We start from the raw sequence: 15,456 nt of genomic DNA, 5'->3' as shown, positions 1-15,456 counted from the left end.
AATAACAATGCTCCATTTCCTTGCCATCACAATGCTCCATGACCCCTGTCATCACAATACTCCATGAATATTTTCAGCCCAATGCTCCATGACCTTCCCATCACAATGCTCCATCAGCACTGTCATCACAACGCTCAATGACCCCTGACAACACAATGATCCGGGACTCTTGTCATCAAAAGGCTCCATGAAATTTGTCATCCCAATGATCCATGCCCTTGTCATCACAATGCTCCATGAACATTGTAAACAAAATGCTCCTTGACGCATGTCATTACAATGCTCCATGACACTTGTCATCACAATGTTCGATGACTTTGTCAGCAAAATGCTACATGACCTTGTCATCACAATGCTAGATGCGCTTGTCATCACAATCCTCCATGAACCTTGGGATCCTATTGCCTCATACCTTTGTCATCACAATGCTCCATTTCTCTTGAAATCAAAATGATCCATGACCTCTGTCATCACAATGCTCCAATCCCTTGTCATCACAATGTTCCATAACACTTGTCATCACAATCCTCCATGATGCCTGTCATCACAATACTCCATGACCTTGTCATCACAATGCTGCATGACATTTTTCATCACAATGCTGAATACACTTGTCATCACAATGCACCCTGACACTTGTCTTGAGAATGCTCCTTGAGCCCTGTCATGAAAAGTATCCATGCCTTTTTCATCACAATGATCCATGCCCTTTTCATCACAATGCTCCATGCCATTGTCATCACAATACTCCAAAGGCTTGTCAGCAGAAAGTTCCATGACCTTTTTCATCACAATGCTCCATGAAACTTGTCATCACAAAGCTCCATGACACATTTTCTCACAATGCTGTCCCTTGTCATTACAGTACTCCAAGACACTCGTCATCAAAATTATCCATGGTCTTCTCATCAAAATGCTCCACGGACTTGCCATCACAATGCTCCATTCCCTGGTTGTCACAACGCTCCATGACGCATGTCACCAGAATGCTCCATGGCCTTCTCATCACAATGCTACATGTTCTTGTCATCAACATTCTCCAAAATCCCTGTTATCACAATGCTACATGCTCCTTTTCATCTCAATCCACCACGAAAACTGTTATCACGATGCACCATGCCCATCATCTTAATGCTTCAGGCTATTTTCATCAAAATGAAATCAAAATGCTCCATGACCTCTCTCATCAGAATGTTCCAAACGTTTGTGATCTCAATGTTCCATAACACTTGTCATGACAATGCCCCATGACGCTCATCATAATTATTCATTGTCTTCTCATCACTATGCTTCATGATCTTTGTCATCACAATGCTCAATACACTTGTCATCACAATGATCCCTGACACTTGTCGTCAGTATGCTCCTTGAACACTGTCATGACAAGCCTCCATGCCCTTTTCATCACAATGCTCCAGGAACCCTGTAATCACAATGCTCCATGTCCTTGTCATCACAAAGCTCCATGATACATGTCATCAGAAAGCTCCATGGCCTTCTCATCACAATGCTCCATACACTTGTCATCAGAGTGCTCCCAGACCACTGTAATCAATGTTCTCCATGCCCCTTTTCATAAGAATGTTCCATGAGACTTTTCATCACAAGGCTCCATGGTCTTCTCATCACAATGCTTCAGGAACTTGTCTGAAAAATGCTCCATTCCCTTGCCATCACAATGCACCAGGACCACTGTCATCACAATACTACAGGAACAGTTTCAGCCCAATGATCCATGACTTTCTCTTCATCATGCTCAATGACCCCTGTCATCACAATGCTCCATGACCACTGTCATCACAACGCTCCATGACACCTGACAACACAATGATCTGGGAATATTGTCATCAAAATTCTCCATGACCTTGTCATCACAATGATCCATGACCTGGTCATCCCAAAGTTCCATGAACCCTGTAAGCACAATGATCCTTGATGCATGTTATCACAGTGATCCATGACCCTTGTCATCACAATGCTCCATGCCTGTGTCAGCAAAATACTACATGACCTTGTCATCACAATGCTCCATGCGCTTGTTATCACAGTCCTCCATTAACCTTGGGATCACATTTCTTCCTGCTCTTCTCATCACAATGCTCATGCTCCTTGAACTCAAAATGATCCATGATCTCTGTCATCACAATGCTCCAAACACGTGTGATCACAATGATCCTTAATACTTGTCATCACAGAATGTCCTCTAAGATTTGCACAAAATGAAATATTAATCAGCCAACAGCACTGACTGAACTAAACATGTCTTTTAAAGTATGTTTTGATGTAATAAATAAACTGAAGTGCCTACATCTTACAAACTTCTCATCACAATAAAAAAAAAATTATAATACAATGCACGGTGACAGATGTTAACTAGATTTACTGAGGTGATCATTTCACAATACGCACAAATATCAAATCATTATGTCGTATACCCGCAACTAATATAATGTGGTCTGTCAATCATACCTCAATAAAAATAAATAAATAAATAGATAGATAGATAGATAAATAAATAAATGCCTGAAATGGCATTAGCACAGCTAAACAGCAAACCTACACTTTCAAGATTTGTAAATATAGATGGGTCTGATGGAATCCTTTGTATTCACTGGAATAACAATTTTGTCCAACTGTTTCACAAAGCTGTAATATTTATACATATACAATTACTCCTGTCAGCAAAAACTAAAAGGGTAGAAATGTCCCCTCCCATTCCTTGAGGGTGGGAAGCCCTGGTCTGAAGGTAACTGTCTAAGAACTGGCTCCACTGCCACTTCTCATCAGTGGCGCCAGACAGGGCCAACTAGGGTGGGAAGAATGGGAAGAATCGGGCTCTTGTTTCTGGAAATCAAAGGACTAAATAGGAGCTGTGCTGCTGTTTAACAGGCACGAGACCGTTCATCCCCTTACGGTGGATACAAGAGCATGTTGTTCGTTCTTAGATCACAAGGCTTATCCCTGACTAATTAGGCAGAGGAAGACATCCACTCCGTGCCCTACATCATTTTACTCAGAAAGAGAACACTATGCCTGAGTTACTCTTCTGCCTCTCCTGCTAAAATTATTCTACAAAACCAATATTGGAGTAAACTAGGCAATTCGATTTCTCAGTTCACCTGGAAAATAGACTGAAGTTTAAACTTAATCATATTTTCCTGAGATAATACTACTTCCAACATTTAAAAATTCCTATGAAAGGATTTTAGAAAATCTGGCCTAAACCTTCTTGTAAAAACTTGAAAACACCTGTTTACCATCTTCAGTCAAAGTCCCAAGAAACCTTTGAGTAATCTGATCTAATGAAACCAGAACTTTCTACCACTTAAACTTGTCCTTCCCTCTTCCATTGTACTTTGACGAAAATCCAGGGAAGAGCAAGAAAACCACTTGATATCAAGATTTGTAAGTAATGCTTTCAAAGGAACTGTCTTGTTTCTGTCACATTTCGTCCGTCTTCCATGACCCCCAGGGCCGGCTTCTTGCGTGTGGGCCCGTGCTGTGTGGGACCTGGATTTACCCATCATTTAAATCTCAGGGCCTACCTAGCAGCCTACACAGCAGGCTTCCAACACAGGTTACTTAATTCTCTGGCCCCCATCCAGCAGTGCAGCCCACAGGCGGCCTCAGGAGAGCGCCATGAGGAAGAGGCTTCTGCTTCTCACACCACTGCCTTGGGCGCTCTGTCAGCTCTTTCTCTCCCTCACTCCCTGACAGCACCGCGAGGAGGCGCGATGGAGCTTGCCTGTCATTTCTGGCCCTTAAAGAGCTCGGGCCAGTCTGATCGAAACCTAGACGCACTGTCTTCCCGCCCTTAACACACAGCTTCCCTCCCCCGGCCGTGCTGGCCTCAGCGGCGTGCTCTGTTCCTTGACTCTCCTGGCTCCACCCCTCCTGCGCTTCGCCCCTTACCTCCCCGCAGTCCTGCTCACTGGGCGATGGAAAAGGGAGGTGGGAGAGGGCGGGGATCCGACAGGAGAGAAAAAGGCAAGCTTCATTTTCCCAAGCCAGGCTCCTTGTGCTGCCCGCTGGCCGCTGGTGGCTCCTGTCGGGGCGGGTCATTGCGTTCTCCACCCAGAGTGCACCCGGGGGGCCTCAGGAGACAGGTCTGGGGGCCTGCACACTGCCCCTGCCCCTGAAAAGGACGACACAGTCTGGCCGAAGGCTTCCATCTCGCCCCTCCCTGCCCGCTCTGCCGCCTTCCTTCGGCCCTTCACTTGGCTCTCGGGCCCCACAGGCAGCGACTCGTGCAGCTCCCTCCGGAGGCCTCTGCTTGTCCCCGGGCAGCCATCCGAGTGCAGGCTGTTGGAAAAGCCGCCCTCTCTCACCCAGCCACGGAGCCTCAAGCCAGCCTTTGCCCTCAGACCTCTCCAGCTAAGAGCTAGGCGCCAGTTTCTGTTCCACCCACGGGATAGTCTCAGTGGCTGGGGACACCATCACGGTGGCTCGCGCTCCAGGTGCTGCTACTCTGGTGGCATCAGCTGGAAGTGGCCCTGGGAACGTCTGCAAGCTGGGGAGTGATGTGCCCCTCTCTCCTCTCACAGACGGCTCCTCTCCCTACTAGCAGCGCTGCCTGACCTGAGGTGGGCAGGAGAACACGCAAGGGGTCCACTAGTGTGGCCTGGGCGCTAACTCATCATATGGACCCAGCTGTCAGCTCCCAGCCGGCTGCGTGGTGCACCCACACTGGGGCCCATCCCCGCCCCTGTCCTGTGGGGAAGGCCGTGGACACACCACACCCTCTCTGCAGGGCCTCGCCCTCTGCTTCTCGGACCATCGACATTCTCTTCCACTACCCGCTTGGGGTCATGGTGACTGCACCCGTTCAGCTCCCCTGCAAGTCCGTCATGGATGTGGCCAGGACCTCGCTTTAGAAACAACACCCTCTTGCAGAGTCAATCCAGCTTATATTGGGTCAAGGGTAGGCTGGCGGTAGGTTCCCAAATATGCAGAGGAGACACTGAGCCCTGTGTCACTGGACGTCATCACGCTCGATAGGAGATACCATAGTTAGGACTGGGTGAAAGGTGGGACGGAGAGTCTTCATTACTCTGTTCATTATTTGACTATCTTTGGTGAGTTACTCTTTACATCTTCCACCCAGCGCATCTCAGTAGGTCTGAGTTTTCTGCAGTATCCATAGAATAAGCAGTGACAGGATAGGAAAAAATAGATGTAAAAAAACGGCCAATGTTCAAGATTTGAATGTCTAAAGCCATCCTAACAGGCATTCTTCCCACCCTGTAGAATCCACTCTGCCTCACACTGGCACCAAAAGACCTCTGAAAAGCACGTTTAAAATCTGATCCATTTGCCAAGCTAGTGGTGTCTTTCTATTACCCACCACACTCGGGAGAGCCAGCCTGTCTGGGAAGCTGTTTCCAATTCATCTTGCATCCTGTGGTGCCCTTTCCCATAGAGGAAACCTGCTCATGTAAAGAAGCAGCCACTATTGGGGGGCAGCACGTGTACTGCATCTTAAACACATCCTGATTCATGAGGCAGCCCTCAGCCCTCAGCCCCCAGCCCCCTGAGCGCAGTGCTGCTGGGACTCTAGCTGCCTGAGCGTTCGCAGGAAAACAATTTGTTGACCCCAATCTAGGTTTGCACTTTTCAATTTTTCAACTGACACTGGCAACAAAAGCCTCTATATAGCCTATGCACCCAGTTCCGATTAAAACACTTGTGCAAATAAACCGGATTACATATGCACAGACTCCTACAATGTCTGGGTTCCGAAAAATGAAATTCCCAAAGTCAATTCCTCAAAACTAATCTGTAATGTTACATATTTAAATTAACTTTTACTAAGGATGGAAATGTGATATAACACAGTCAGTTGCAAGGTGTAATTTAGGTACTAAGAGGAAGTAATAATACAATGAACACAGCAATGTATAAAATCTGTTGATCAAACATGACAATAAGATAAAAAGAGACTAGCTGAGGGGCTAGCATTGTGAGATGACCAGAGGCTTTCTTCCTTATATTCTTCTCTTTTTTTTGCATCTTTTAAAATTGAGGTATAGGTTTATGTACAATACTATATAAGTTGCAGGTGTACAACACAGTGATTTACAGTTTTAAAGGCTATAACTCCATTTATAGCTATTATAAAATACTGGCTCTATTCTCTCTGCTGTATGATATATCCTTGTAGCTTACTTATTTTATATATAGTAGCTTGTACCTCTTAACCCCCTAACCCTATCTTGCCCCTCCCCCTTCCCTCTCCCCAGTGGGAACCACTGGGTTGTTCTCTATATCTGAGTGTGTTTCTTTTTCTTATACTCACTACTTTACTTTTTAGATTCCACATATAAGTGATAACATACAGTACTTGTCTTATTATTTCACTAAGCGTAATAGCCTCCCAAGTCCATCCACGTTATTGCAAATGGCAAGTTTTCATTCTTTTTTTTCTCGGTTGAGTAGTATTCCATTGTATTTGTATGTGTATGTGTGTCTCTGTGTGTGTGTGTGTGTACACCACATAATCTTTATCCATCCTTCTGTTGATAGACACTTAGGTGGCTTCCGTGTCTTGGCTATTGTAAATAACACCGCTGTGTACATTGGGGTGCATGTATCTTTTTGAGTGAGGGATTTTCTTTTTTTCTGATATATACCCAGGAATGGAATTGCGGGGTCATATGGTAGTTCTATGTTTAGTTTTCTGAGAAACCTCCATACTGTTTTCCACACAGGCTGTACAATTTACGTCCCCACCAATGGTGTACATGGGTTCCCTCTTCTCCTATTATTTTCCCTTTTTCATTTCTTGGAAGGCAACCTTCTCATTTTTTTATTTTTAAAAGGTTATTATAAATTGTTTTGGAAAGAATGCTTCTGTTTAAAGCATAAGATAAAGGCAAATATATCTTTTCTAAAAATCTATAAAACAGGAGTAAAGTTCACGTAGGGCATCATTTGTTTTTTTACCTTACACCTCCTTCTTTTAATTTTTTGAATCATGTGAGCATGTTACGTATCTTAAAATACATACATGTGCTGTGTATATATGTGTGTGTTTGTGTACACACAAATCCACATATCATATGTTTATATTGCTCCCCCAAATGTTACTCTTCTCTTTTATCCCTTATATTCACAGTCCATGCATGATACATTTTGAGTCTGAGGAAGACAATAAATAGAAACCCTCTTTGTCAAGTTCTCAATAAAATTAAGACAAAAGAATGAAGCAGACAGGAGACCACAATAAAAGGCTGCGTGGGAGGATATGACTTTTATCAGGGGGCAAGTTTCCTTCTTAATTTTAAAAATATCCTGTGATGAGATAAATTCATCTACACTGACCCAGGCAGAGCTGAACCGAGGCAGGTATCACGATATTCTGGTGTAATATGCAAGATATTTAACACCTTAGGATCTGGCCCCTACCAATCTAAACAGTCTACAGCTACAGACAGCACGGACAACCATGTGGGTGTGTGAGCTTGCCCAGGCAGGGCTTGATTCTGTACTTAGTGTGGGGAGCAGCACAGAAAAATGTGTGCAGAGGGCAGGCCGGCTCCTCAAGAGAAGGGAACCCATGCCCCGTTTATCCTTCCAGCCCACCAATCAAATCAGTCATTTCACCTCTCAAGGGAAGAGTGAAGTAAGGGAGTAGAGAGAAACCAGGAGTGTTACCCTAATCACAAATGGAGATGGACGGAAACATCACAAATAGGGAAGATTCCTTCGGAAGAACAGATTCAAATGTAAAACTATTAAAAGTTGGACTAAGGCTCTGAAGAAAATAAACAAGGTGCTGTGACAGATACCAACAGTGCGATGAACCAATACATATGTAAGTTATTTTCAAAAGGAGTGCTGTGCACTTATCCCCTTGCCCCCAAGTTCACATGTTGAAGTCTTAACCCCAAATGTGAATGTATTAATATTTAGAGATAGGGCCTATAAGGAGATAATTACAGTTAAATGAGGTCATAATGGTGGAGCCATGATAGAGAGGATTAGCACCCTCATCCAGAAAGGCACCAGAATGCTCACTCTCTCCCCTGTCACTTCCCCCTCAACAAAGGAGAGATCATGTGAGCATACAAAGATTTGGTGTTGCCTACAAGCTGAAAGAAGAGGCCCCAGAATGAAACCTACCTTGTCAGCATCTTAATCTTCAAGTTCCCAGCCTCCAGAACTGTGAGAAATAAATTTCTGTTGTGATAAATTTCTGTTGTGTAAGCCTCCCAGTCTGTGGTATTTGGTTATGGCAGCCAGAGCAGACCAATACAATGAGAAGCAAACTCTTTTCTTTCTATCTTTATCTATCTATCTATCTATCTATCTATCTATCTATCTGCAAGAAATATATATATATATATATGTATTATATATATATATATATATATATATATATATATATATATATATATAATACATATATATATATATATATATATAATACACACACACACACACACACACATATATATAAATGTAGAAAGCTTATGACATGTAACTACAAATTTTTGTATTTATCTTCATAGTGCCTATTGAATGAAGAGCATTGTTTGAACATGATATAAGCTATAAGCTGAGCTAGATTATAAAGGTTCTTTTTAATGTTAAATTAAAAAGTGTGTCCCTAATAATTTGAGGTATACATTATTTTCAAGATTGAGTTTTCAATGAACGTTCTGTCTCAAATAATGCTGCAAACAGTCAATTTAGACTTTTCATTGCTTACTTACTCAGTTGCTTCTCTGTTGGGAACTCTTCTCATGGAGAAAGACACCATCACTTTGAAGAGATATTCTTCATTTGTGTCCCAGGCCTACTGAAAGAGAAGTAAAACCGAAGGTAAAGTGAAGCGGCATTGGGTAAAAATTGGCCCATTGGGTTCTAAGTGTGGCCACACTGCTGTTGGTGTGTGTCAGTCTGTCTCTGTCTGCGTCTCTCTCTGATCTTCCTCATACAATAAAGACTGGAGACCATGATAAATCATGTCACCATAAAGTTCAGGATAGAGTTTCCTGGCTATTCTATCATTGTAAGTGTGGTGTGTTTCCCATGGCATTATCTTCTTCCAAATCTGCAGTATTAGTAGCCAGTCAACAAATAGGTCATTTGGACATCTCATCCTGGACATAAACAGTTGATTCCCTTCTTTCCTTTCACCTTTCCCTCATAAACTGACTCCCTTTCTCAGCTTCCTTCCCTTTATTAACACCGGTACAATTTTACTTTTTATATTCTTAGCTGAAAACTTGAGTGTACGTGTGTATCTTATGGGCTGAATTGAACCCCCCCTGCAGAGAAATTCATATGCTAAATCCTACACCCCCAGTACCACAGAATGGAACCATATATGGAGATAGTGTCTTTACAGAGGTGATTAGGTTACAATTAGATGACTAGGGTGGGCCCTAATCCAATATGACGGGTGTCCTTGTAAGAACAGGAAATTTGTCACAGACACATACAGAGGGAAGACGTATAGACACAGGGAGAAGTCAGCCATCTAGAAGCCAAGGGGAGAGGCCTGGAACACCTCCCTCCCTCACAGAACTCAGAAGGAACCGACCCCGCTGACACCTTGATCTTGGACTTCCAGCCTCCAGAATGAGAGAAAACAAATTTCTGTTGTTTAAGCCACTCAATCTGTGGTACTGTGTTACAGCAGCCCTAGCAAACTGAAGTGGCTGACCCCATATTTTAGGTGGTAATCAAGTGTAACGAGAAAATCACAAAACAGCTTTTGTGGCTTAACTCTAAACTCATGATGACCTACTCCCAAATTGCCTGGGATCCCCTTAGTAGTCTCCAACAGTTTTCTCGCTCTCATGATTCACAATGACTATTTCAAAGCTCCTTCAGGCCTCTCCAAATCTCAGTGCTGCCCTCTAACCTCACTCTCACTAGGCACTCTTGTTTTATAAGTTACTGATAACATCTCAAGTCATCCACTTACACTCCCCCGCCCTCCTGACACCAAGTACAAAACTTCCTCCATAGGCACATGTCTTATCCACGCCCTCCCCCGAAGGGCCAGATGTGGTGTTTCTCCTCCTGTCAATGGCTGTTCTGTCCACCTCTATTAGGAACACTTCCATTCGGCCCTTCCCGGGATCTAAACAATACAGTTTCGTCCTCTCTTCTGTGCATTCAGTGCTGACTGGAGGCTCTCCATTGACTCTGAACCATGCTCAAGTCTTTCCCATTAAAACAACAGCAAAACTAAATCACTTTATTCAGTCCTCCTTCTGCTACTCATTGCTGTCTCTCCCCTGCCCTTCACAGCCAAAATTCCCAAAGGAGTTATCCATCCTTCTGTCTTTACATGGTCACTGCCCACTTACTCTTTTTTTATATAAATTCATTTATTTTATTTATTTTTGGATGCGTTGGGTCTTTGTTATTGTGCGTGGGCTTTCTCTAGTTGTGGCGAGCAGGGACTACACTTCATTGTGGTGAGTGGGCCTCTCATTGCAGAGCACGGGCTCTTGTTGAGGAGCATGGGCTCTTCTTGTGGAGCACGGGTTCTAGGCACGTGGGCTCAGTAGTTGTGGCACATGGGCTTCAGTAGTGGTGGCTCGTGGGCTCTAGGGCGCAGGCTCAGTAGTTGTGGCACACGGGCTTAATTGCTCCGTGGCATGTGGGATCTTGCCGGACCAGGGCTCGAACCCGTGTGCCCTGCATTGGCAGGCGGATTCTTAACCACTGTGCCAGAAGGGAAGCCCCACTGCCCACTTATTCTTACCCTCCTCCACCATCTGCCTTCCAATCCCTCCACTCCACAAAGCAGCTCTCTCACATTACCAATGACCTTCACGCTGCTCAACACAATGAGAAGTTTTCAGTCACGCCTCGCTTGGCCGCTCAACGGCATCTGATGCTCTTGAACAGTCCCTTCATCTGAAAGCGCTCTCTTCCCTTTCGTGATATACAGCATCGCCCTGGTTTTCCTCCTGCCCCTCCGCCTCCTTTGCAGGTTCACCCTCCTCTACAAGGCCTTTAAGCTTTCGAGAATCACTAAGCTCAAGGCTAGCCCCTCTCCTCTTGCCACCCTCCGCTTTCTCCCTCAGCACCGTCATTACCACCTCAATGCAGGTGACACAGGAATGTGTATCTCAAGCCACTTCTCTCCTTGCCTGTTTGTCAATAATATGTCAAAGTCAGTAAGTCCAAAATTAAAGCCATGATTTTCTTGTTGGTTCTTTGTTCCCTGACTCGTAAATGGGCCATTATGCATCCAGCTGCATAATTAGAAACCAAAGCTTATCCTTGACCCCTCGTCCTCTCTTCCTTGTCAACCCATCCCCGTGGCTCTCAAATCCTTTCACTGCCCCCTCTCTCCACCAACACACCGTACTCCAAATAGCCATCACCTCCCACCTGCACTACTCCAACTGCCTCCCAACTGGCTCCTCCTCTCTACTCCAGTCCCCTTGACTCTGTCTTCCACACTGTGGCCAGAGTGTCTTGTAAACACAAATTCTGTCATGACACCCCTTCCACGAAACTCCTCATCGCTTTAAAGATAATATCAAGGACTTCCCTGATGGTGCAGTGGTTAGCAGTCCACCTGCCAATGCAGGGGACACACGGGTTTGAGCCCTGCTCCAGGGAAACCCCACATGCCGTGGAGCAACTAAGCCTGTGCTCCACAACTACTGAGGCTGTGCTCTAGAGCCTGTGAGCCACAACTACTGAGCACACATGCCACAACTACTGAGCCTGCATTCTAGAGCCCGTGTGCCACAACTGTGGAAGCCAGCATGCCTATAACACGGCATGACCGTGTTCTGCAATAAGAGAAGCCACCACAATGAGAAGCGCGTGCGCAGCAACAAAGAGTAGCCCTGGCTCGCCACAACTAGAGAAAGCCCGCACGCGGCAACACAGACCCAATGCAGCCAAAAATAAATAAATAAATACTTTCTTTTAAAAGAGAAAGAACTAGGGGGTTGAAATTTTGTCCGCAGGCCCAGTCATAAAGCAAGAAAACTTTGTCTTTCAAATACAGGAAAAGGGGCCTAAATTCTACTATGAGCAGCACTTGAGCCTGGAAGATTCTGGAAGGTCTGGAAGCCACTGCCGACTTGTTCATCCAGGACTCACAATTCTTCCTGGAGGAACGGCCTTCCCACCACTGATCTGTGAGGAGTGTTCAAAAGGGGGCTGAGCTCATCCCCCAGGAACCCACATTCTGAGGTCTTCATTAACGTTGCAAAGCCAAAGCCCCCCTTTTTTAGAGAAACAAAGAGGAAGGTGGGCCCCTCCTCCAGCAGATCTTTCCCACCCCCCAACCCAGGCCAGTGGTAAAAAGCATGGGAGGGAGCAGGTCTCCTTTATGAACCGACCACAGGGCTGGGCACTGCTGCAGCCCACGCTTGCTCACCCTTGCTCACCGAAGGATGTGCCTGGGCGCCAGGAAGCTGGAAGCTTTCATTTAAAAAGAAGAAAAAAGAAAAAAAAAAAGGACCGAGAGAGAAAGAGTTGCAGGGATCGACAACCATATAGCTTTCCCTAGAAAAATGAAAACTGCCCACCAGCCTGCCAAGACTGGGTCGTTAAGGTGGGTAGCTCAGTTTCAGCCCCCCTTCCTTGTGTTTTACCATCTCCAGTTACATTGTAAATTGAACATAAAAGGATCTGAGCAATCAAAGGCATATTCTCTGCAATACATAGCGGAATATAACGTTTTCCCATTTCATTCAAACATGATAAAAATACTGACCAACGGAGGCTTCCCTGGTGGCGCAGTGGTTGAGTGTTCACCTGCCTACCGATGGAGGTGACGCGGGTTCATGCCCCGGTCTGGGAAGATCCCACGTGCCACAGAGCAGCTAGGCCCGTGAGCCATGGCCACTGAGCCTGCGTGTCCGGACCCTGTGCTCCGCAACGGGAGAAGCCACAACGGTGAGAGGCCCATGTACAGCCAAAAAAAAAAAAAAAATTACTGACCTACGATGGATTGTTTGCCCGACTGTGTGTTTGTCTGCCCACCTTCTTTGCATTTGTCTCTACCTATGTGCCAATGTTCACCAGCCTCAATATTTATTAGAGATGTTAGGCTCTTAGTGTGGTTGAGTGTGGTTGCCTAATTTTGTAGAGCATCCAATTTGGACACACTGGCTCTAAATAAATTCTTCCCCGTGAAGACGATGATAAGAATCCCAGCAGCGGTGCTGAGTCTTAGGAAATAGAACTCGGGTTGGGGTGAAAGTCTATGAAACCTTAGGATCTAAGGAGGGGCGAGTCATCTGGCCCCAGAGGGCTGAGTTTCTCCCAATCTCCATTCCTGATCAGAGTCTACATTTTCACCCTTCAAGGTCCAGTTTCAGGACTGTTCCTTTATAAAGCCTCCTGAGTCGTGCTCAGGGTTTCCTCCCCACAAATCTGAACCTTTCTGGGTAGTGTAGAAACTTGAAACTTACAGGGGGGTGACCCATGACATTGTTTGTCTTATCTCTGTGTGTGTGTGTGTGTGTGTGTGTGCACGCACATGCACAAGAGTAAGAGCTAATGTTTCCTGAGAGCTTTCTTTGATGCAGGGGCTATGCAAAGCAATATATATGTCATACATATGAAATACATATATATAATGATATAGATAGATATTCTGTCTCCCCAGCTAGATAATTAATTCCTTATGGGAAAGAGCTAAGTTCTGAACTTGGTTCTATGCCCCCAAGAGAGCTTAGGTTGGTGCAGAGTACTCAGTAAACATTCAATAAATATTTCTTGGCTGTCAACCAATCCCAAGAAATTAGCAGAGTTCACTCTGGAAGGAATGTTGAGTGAAACAATAATGGAACCGGATTCAGCAATGAACATTTTTTTGACTGCCTGATGTAGAGATATAACCAATCTGGCTTGTCATTCATTAACTAATTGTGTATCGCGGCCAAAGAGCATGGGTCTGGAAGTCAGGTGACATAAATCTCACCCCACTTCTGTGACCAGGTCAGGGTAGTGCCTTGGGTGAGTCTCTTCCCCTCTCTGGGTCTTAATAGCCTCAAAAAAGGAATTGGACTAGATGGACCAGAATGACGTGATTCTATAGCTCTATCTACAAATGTACACGCTTCTTGTTTGTGACACAAAGCCCCACCGAAAAACAGAGTCGGTGAGAAATTATGAAAAACATCGGGTGCCGTGATCATTTGCACACTCTAAGGATGCTCAATTCAATAAATTCCACCCCTGTACCTAGCCTGCCTCTCCAGGGCAACAGAAGATTCAAGGCTGTCAGTGGAGCAAACCAAACAGTCTCCCCCACAATTGTATTGACAGGATATCAGTCGAGTTCTGATGGCAGGAAGGGTGCACCCTGACAGGTTCTGTAAAGGAGCCTTGAAGGCTATTGTCGCAGGATCCTCAGTTGAATCACAGAGTTCTGGGGAAATGAGAATCAAGCAGGGAGAAGCCTGGCTCTCTCTCTATTTAATTTTATTCTTCCCAGAGAGTCACATTTGAAGGAAAACTGGCTAACCACACGTCACTTTATACAATAGAATAGATGCCCTTTCTAATGGAAAACACCTGCATCTTCTTGTGGCCACATTAAAACATGCAGTTGTTTCAATCAGCCCCACTCAATAGCCAGCTGGCTTGGTTTTAAATGAGGCAAAGAGTTGTTGAGCTCTTGCTGATAAAATATCTGCTTGGATGTCTGAGGTTTTCACTTTTCACTTGGTTACGGTGACATCTGGCAGACATGTTCTTGAATAACTGATGTGTGTACGTCCCGGTAAATTCCATGGGTGTGAAACAGCAGTGTTGTGTTCGTTCAGGCAGTGTGTCTGCATTTTAAATGAAAAAGAAAATTGCAATCCTATTCACTGGAGAAAACAATCTGAGCACCAACCTCCCAACATGGGGGAGTCAATGACTCTTTCTCAGGTGCTATGTTCCCCCAATACAGATGCAACGTTCAGATTCAGATGGAGACAAAACCAAAATATACTTCAGTTCCAATCATTCTCCTGCAGGCACCCCAGGCAGAGGGCACTCCCACCTCTGCTGCACACAATGAGAACTCGCACAGAAACAAGGGTTTGAAAATCTGGGATTGTGAAACTGACATGCCACAGTCAAGAAATCCACAAGCCATGCCTCAACAGAAATTTCAGCAATACATTATTGTTTAAAAAGATTTTTTTAAAGGCTCCACCATCTTGGATACTTTCAATCTTCTTTTCTTGAGAGCTGAAAACCTCAAAGTTTTTTTTCATAATTTAAATTTCCTTTAAAATAGAGGAAGCTTTTAGGAGTGGTAAAAGTAAAGCTGGGCTGGGAGCCAGTGAACGAAGCTTATACCCCTGGCTCTGCCAGAACCTGGCACAAAGAACCCACCACAGACCTCCTCAGCGTCCCCAGTGTAAGGAGGGGTCTGAAGAAGGTAATAATCAAGGTTACTCCTTGCTCTCAATGTTTCTGCAGCTTTTACTTAGGCCAGATTTTAGTAGAAAAATCTGGTGGTGGTGG

This window comes from Mesoplodon bidens (genome assembly GCF_964165515.1).
Source record: "Mesoplodon bidens genome assembly, chromosome: Y".
Classification (NCBI taxonomy): Eukaryota; Metazoa; Chordata; class Mammalia; order Artiodactyla; family Ziphiidae; genus Mesoplodon; species Mesoplodon bidens.
The sequence above is the reverse complement of the archived record's forward strand: the minus strand, read 5'-3'. Positions refer to the sequence as shown.